The following is a 6,126-nucleotide window of genomic DNA, read 5'->3' on the forward strand; positions in this document are numbered from 1 at the left end:
TGACCCACCCACCCTCGGTGGGCTTTGGGAGCAGGGCGCTTGTTCTCTGGCCTCACAGCTTCTCAGGCGGAAAGCAATCCCACCGCAGGGGGCACTGCACCCAAGCCCCACCGCCCGGGCTCGATGGTTCGGACTGCAGGGTTCTGGATGTGGAATTGGTTTCAGACTCGGGGGATGATTTGAAGGGTTTGGTGTGTCGGGACGTGGCACAGATATGGTGGAGTGCCACCGATTGAATGTGGACCCCCACATGTGGTCTTGCTTCAGTTAATGATGCAGGCTCAGCATAGGGTATTTCCAGCAAACTCTTCTGAGGTAGAGCTGAAGTGAGGGAGCAGAGAGCAGGGCGGGGGGAGACACGCGGTGACTAAACCAAGCCGGGGCTGAGGGGACAAGGGTCTTCTTCCAGATGTGACGCAGAGAGAGAGCTTCCCAAGGTCTGGCTCTGACTTCCCCCTTCCTATGCATGAAGCACCTGGATACCGCTCCCCACCTGGGTGCCTAGAGCCTCCAGACTGGAGGTCAATGCAGGGGGTGCGGAGTGGGCATGATGACACTTTTTCTTTCCTTGGGGGGCACAGCAGATATGGTTGCTATCAGATGAGCCTGTGCAGACAGATGGATCAAATAAATTATAATTAGCACAGTGACTTGTTGAGAGCCCCTAGCCCAACTAGAGCCTAAAGGGAGGGAGGCATGACCCCCCAGGCTTGATGCCTCTCTAGACACATCCCATGACCCCCAATCCGGGGTGTCTCCAGGGGCTCTGGGAGCTGAATCAGCACACAGGGCCACACCCACCTCCCTGTGACCTACCCGTCTCATCATGTCTGACTAGTCTGTGTTTCCGTCCTTGGCAGACAATTTTCCAGCGGGGGCTTCGCCCCCCCTTCCCAGACCCCAGACAGTGGTCTCCCCCAGGTCCATCCTGCCCTGCTCCTCCAGGTTCCTGAGGACCCAGAGTTGGGCGGGTCAGCTGGAGGCTGGGCTGGGGACCTGTTCTTACTGCCACTCCCTCACCTTAGTTCTTGGCCTCAGGCACCATGGGGACTGACCCCAGCGATGTGCCACTCTGTCCCCTGCCCTCAGCTGGGGGAGTCTTACTGGAACCCACAGAGGAGGGGCCTGATGTGCCTGGCAGACATGGTGTGGGGGTGGGAGGTGCAGCTTGAATCTGGAACTCTGCACTTGAGGGCTTCCGCTCACCCTGGGTCTGTGTGTGGGCTGTATTTCTCTGCACCAATTTCCCCTCCTTCCTTCTGCTCTGTTCACCGACACCCCGCTCCCCTACTCCCTCTCCTCCCTTTCCACTGTGTGTGTGTGTGTGTGTGTGTGTGTGGTGTGATGTCTGTCTGTGTGTGTGGGGTGTGTTTGTCTGTGTGATGTCTGTCTGTGTGGTGTGTGATTTGTATGTGTGGTGTGTGTGTGCACGTACAGTGGATGTGTGTGTGCTGCCCTTGACTCAGAACAGGTCACTAGTTTCTCACCCACGCACTGCTTCTTCTCCTCTGAATTGCCCTCCCTCTCCGTGGCCCCACCCTTCCAGGCCCTTGGGTGCAGGGAGAAACCCCTGACCTGTGGCTTGGGCCCCCTACCAACCTGGCAGGCAGGAAGCTGTCCAGCCGCTGGTGGATTGGAGACATGCCCAGGGCCCTGCCGCCCAATCCCTGCACTGCGGGCTCGAGGGCACCAGGACATGGCCTTGCTCGCTGCCAGCCCGGTGACAGTGTGCTGGTCCATGCTCCAGATCCAGTAGGTGAGGCCAGCCGCGGCTGTCACCACTGGGAGGGGGGGGGCAGGCAGGGTAGCCTGGAGACCAGTTAGGAATCTCAGTTTCCATGGCAATCGTGCCCACGTGGGGAGGGCGCAGGGCTTGCCTCTGGGGAAGCTCCAAGCCTGGTGGCATTGCTGGGCCCCTCCTGGTCTTTGCCCTGCCCTGCCCACGCAGGAGCCAGGACCACCCACCTTCTGCTGCATACATGATTTTTGGAGTGGGGGTGTTTCTTACTCTCGGCCTTGGGCTGCAGCCAAGCTGCTGGGTTCCAGTCTCATCTGAGGGCTCTGATGGGCTGGGGTTCTCTCCAGGGGTTTTCTTTCGAACCCCTTTGTGGGGTGGCTGCAGCCTGGCCCCCTGTCACTCAGGTGGGCCACAGGGCCACCTGACAACATGGCCGTCATATCCCTGGGGAGAGAATGAGAGAGAGCAGGGGGCGGGGAGGGGCATGTGAGTGTGAGTGTGTGTGTGTGTGAGAGAGAGAGAGAGAGAGAGAGAGAGAGAGAGAGCAGAGAGAGCAGAGAGGGGAGGGGTGTGTAAGTGTGAATGTGTGTGAGTGTGGAGAGAAAGAACAGAGAAAGAGGGAGGGGCATGTGTGAGTGTATGAGAGAGAGAGAACAGAGAGGGGGGAGAACAGAGAGGGGGGAGAACAGAGAGGGGGGGAGAGAGAACATGGAAGGGCAGAGAGAGATCCAGAAAGAGACAGAATGGAGAGAGAGAGAGGGACTATATAGAGGATGTGTGTCTCTGTGTGCATGTGAGACAGAGAAGAGAGGAGGAGGAGGAGGAGGAGGAGGAGAGAGAGAGAGAGAATGAAGGACAGAGAGACAAAGCTGAGGGCCTGAGTGGATATGGGCGCTTGGGCGAAGGGAGTGCTTTGTACCAGGATCCACAAGTGACTGCCATCCTGCCTGGCATCCTCTGGTCCTTAGAATCGGGTCAGCAATCAAGCTGGCACTCCCTGGGACAGACAGGCGTAACTGACACAAGACCACTTGGGGACCTAGACCACTGGGATTCCACGGAGATGCCCACTCCATCCTTGGCTTTGAAGACTGGAGCGAGCAGGAGCTTCCACGGCTGAACAGAAGTTTGGCAGAGAGGTCAAGCCCAGGAGTGGGCTGGCCGTGGTCACCAGGGACCTGTCAAGTGCCATCTGCAGCTACCCATGTCTGTGGGCAGAGACTCAGAGTTGAAGTAGCTAATAGGAATGGAGGCCGGCCTGGTGGAAGTTCTGCTGGGGCCAGGGAGGAGGCAGGAGGGTATCTGAAAGGCCGGTCAGCACAGCCCTGCGTCCAGCCCTTCCTAGCCTGTGACTTTTAGGGCCACAGCCAACCCCATCACAGACGTTTCCTGCCACCCCTGGTCTCTGTGGCTACCTTACCCACGTCTGGACTCCACTCCCACGTGCCACACTCTTTCCCACTTGGGAACTCTGCACCTGTAACCACCTTCCTGTCTGTCTGCTCTCACTGAAGTGTGAGCTCCGGGGGACAGGGCCCTGGATGAGGATGAGGAATGAGGAAGGCCCAGGAGAGCTGGAGCATTTGAATTGTGGTTTGGGCAGAGTATTCAATGTGCCATGGATGGTCAGGAAAATGAACAAGACTGTCTTGGAAGAAGTCCAGCCAGAATGACCCTTGGAAGCAAGAACCATGAGACCTCACCTTTGGACACTGGCCGTGTTCTCAGGAGGGACCAGTCCCTGGACATGGACATCATGCTCAGTAGACGGTCACTGGAAAATAGCCCTTCAAGGAGATTGGCCAATTCTGAACATTCAAAATGAACACAACCATGTACCCGGTGATCTTTTGTGACAGGCTTCTCTCATTTAGCGTATACCCCACGGTTTCTTGAGTGTTTAATTCTTGAAAAGAGTCTTCATTCTAAGAATTCTATGTGTGCTTTCCTGATAAGTGTGCGTTTCTGACGGTGTGCCTTCTTGTGCTTGTCTTAGACACCACTAAAGGACATGCTAGTTTGATATCCTATCATTGATGACCTCCCGCCATTTCACACACCACGGTTTCTGCTGAGCCTTGACTTCTGTGTGTTTGGTGATTTTAATTTGATCGTACTTTTGCCTCGGTTGCATCAGTGGGAATCCCAAGTCACTTCGCTCCGAGAGAATTCACCTTTGCTCCTGCTCACGCTTGGGGGCATGTCTTGGTGGTCGGTGCTGCATGACAGAAGCCCCATAAGGCAGGTCTTTAGAAACTTTTTCTCTCGCAGTTGTTGGAATTCAGGATGCTGCCAGCCCTAGAGGAAGATGGTCTCTCTCTGTTGGCCCCGGGGAAGGTCATCCCCTTTCAACATTTGCAGCCTGATGTCCCTTGCAGGTCACCATGTGACCTGCCGTCTATCTTCTCAGGGGTCCAGGAGGGTCACAGCACAGGGACACCAGGTCTGAAGGACACACTCGGCTCGCAGCTCTCCTTATTACTGGGTCCTGGGCTTATTACTGAGTCCTGGGTCCTGGGCTACCGTCTAGCTTGTTTAATCTCACAGATCTCAGAAAGAGATAGTCTCAGCATACAGTCCAATGGGGCGATGGCATCCTGCCTCAGGAACATGACAGAGACCAGGGTTTCCGGCGTCTTGGGTAATGGCATCAGACGGCACCATGCAGGATAATGACACAGCGCCGAGGCCCAGATGAGGCAAGTGGACACGTGTCTGAGGGACCACAGTTCGGCCCATGACTGGACAGTATTCATTTGGGGCTCTTGGTCCTCCACACTCCCACGTCCAGCCTCAGAGCGGCTACTCTGCCTCCCTGCACAGGCCGAGATCACCTTAGGGAGGCGCTGTGGTGGCCATGGGGGTTACCTGCTGTGCTGTTAGCCACCATGTCAGCAGTTTGAACTCACCAGCTGCCCCAAGGGAGCAATCTGGCCCCGTCCTGCAGGGTGGCTATGAGAGTCCCATCAAGCCAGGGTTTGGTTAGTGATGAGAGCGCCATAGAACTTCCTTGCAAGACGTTGAGCCACCCCAAAGAAACAAGCACAAGAAACTCCACTTTAGAGAAGAAATAAAGTGTAACATTGGGGCCCAAATCAACAGCTGATCCAAGGAGCCACCACAAAGATGTGGGGAAACCTGATCAGACTGAGCTGAGACCTGACCGACGCCCCAAAGCCAGCCAAGTCACCTAAAGCCTGGAGAAACCCGATAAGACTTGACTGGGACAGTGAAGACATCAAAGAGCTAGACAAAATGTCCATTTAAACCCGGGTAGAGACACTGACCTTTTAGAGAGCTAGGAACCAAGGAGACATCAGCTCCTGCTCTCTCCAGCTCTACTCGGGGTGAGTGCACCGATGAGGCAATGCTGATTGGGACGATGGTGCTAGTATGAAATACACGAAGAGTGCTGTTATAGTGCCCTTATGCGCATAGTTGCTTGCCCTTAGTAGTTTGAGTAATATTTCAGATTGTTTGATGCATGTTTGCAGTGAATAAAGGGACCATTCGAAAATGTCTAAGAGTGTTAAGTAATTATTGATCTCGCTGCTTATGACAGTTAGAGCAGCCCTTCCTGGAGAATCCTGGGGCGGTTGGGCCAGGCCCACTGACCACAGGACCACCCCGCAGGCCAGGGAGGGACTGGTTTACACAGGTTCCTCGCTGCAAGGGATCAGGCCCCAGCCTCTCTCCAGGGCACCCCATTCACTGGTTTCCTCGCTTTCCCGGAGTCGCTTCCCTGCTCCCCAAATCCTTGTCTCAGGCACGCTCTAGTTCTGGGGATACTCAGGCAGAGACGCCTCAGGACTCAGGGGAAACCAGAGATAGACTGCGGCCCGCCAGAGGCCAGACCTCTCAGCAGCTCTCCGCCAGCCCCCTTCTCCTCCAACCTCTGGTCCCCCTTTCCCTTGGCAGCAGGAATGGGGGAGGGGCTGGGGTTCGCCTGCTGCTCACATCGTGACCTTGGGCAGGCATCTGGCTCAGTGGTTGGGGCCCCTGGCTTTGAGACTGGGGTGTAATGTATGGTCCCTGGGGACACAGGACGCGCTCAATAAACCACCTATTGTTGCACCTTGCAAAGTGGGGCTATTATTGGTAAGTTCTAGCTAACAGGAGGAGCAGAGCAGTGCTGGCGCCACGGCGGCCGCCGAGGGATGAGTGGACCAAGGGAAGGGACAGTCCTCAACACCTGTAGGGCCATTTCCCTCAGCCAGACACAGGGTGCAGCAGCCAGCATAACGAGAACCGGACATGTGTGTGCGCTCGCGCGTGCATGTGTGTGTGCCCGCGCGTGCGTGTGTGTGTGCCCGTGTGTGTGTGTGTGTGTGTGTGTGTGTGTGTTTCGTTAAGTCTGGAAGCAATAGGTGGGAGATTTTGTTAGGACT

Source organism: Echinops telfairi, unplaced genomic scaffold (assembly GCF_000313985.2).
Source record: "Echinops telfairi isolate 266 unplaced genomic scaffold, ASM31398v2 ScPeMD7_1;HRSCAF=3_0, whole genome shotgun sequence".
NCBI classification, from domain to species: Eukaryota; Metazoa; Chordata; class Mammalia; order Afrosoricida; family Tenrecidae; genus Echinops; species Echinops telfairi.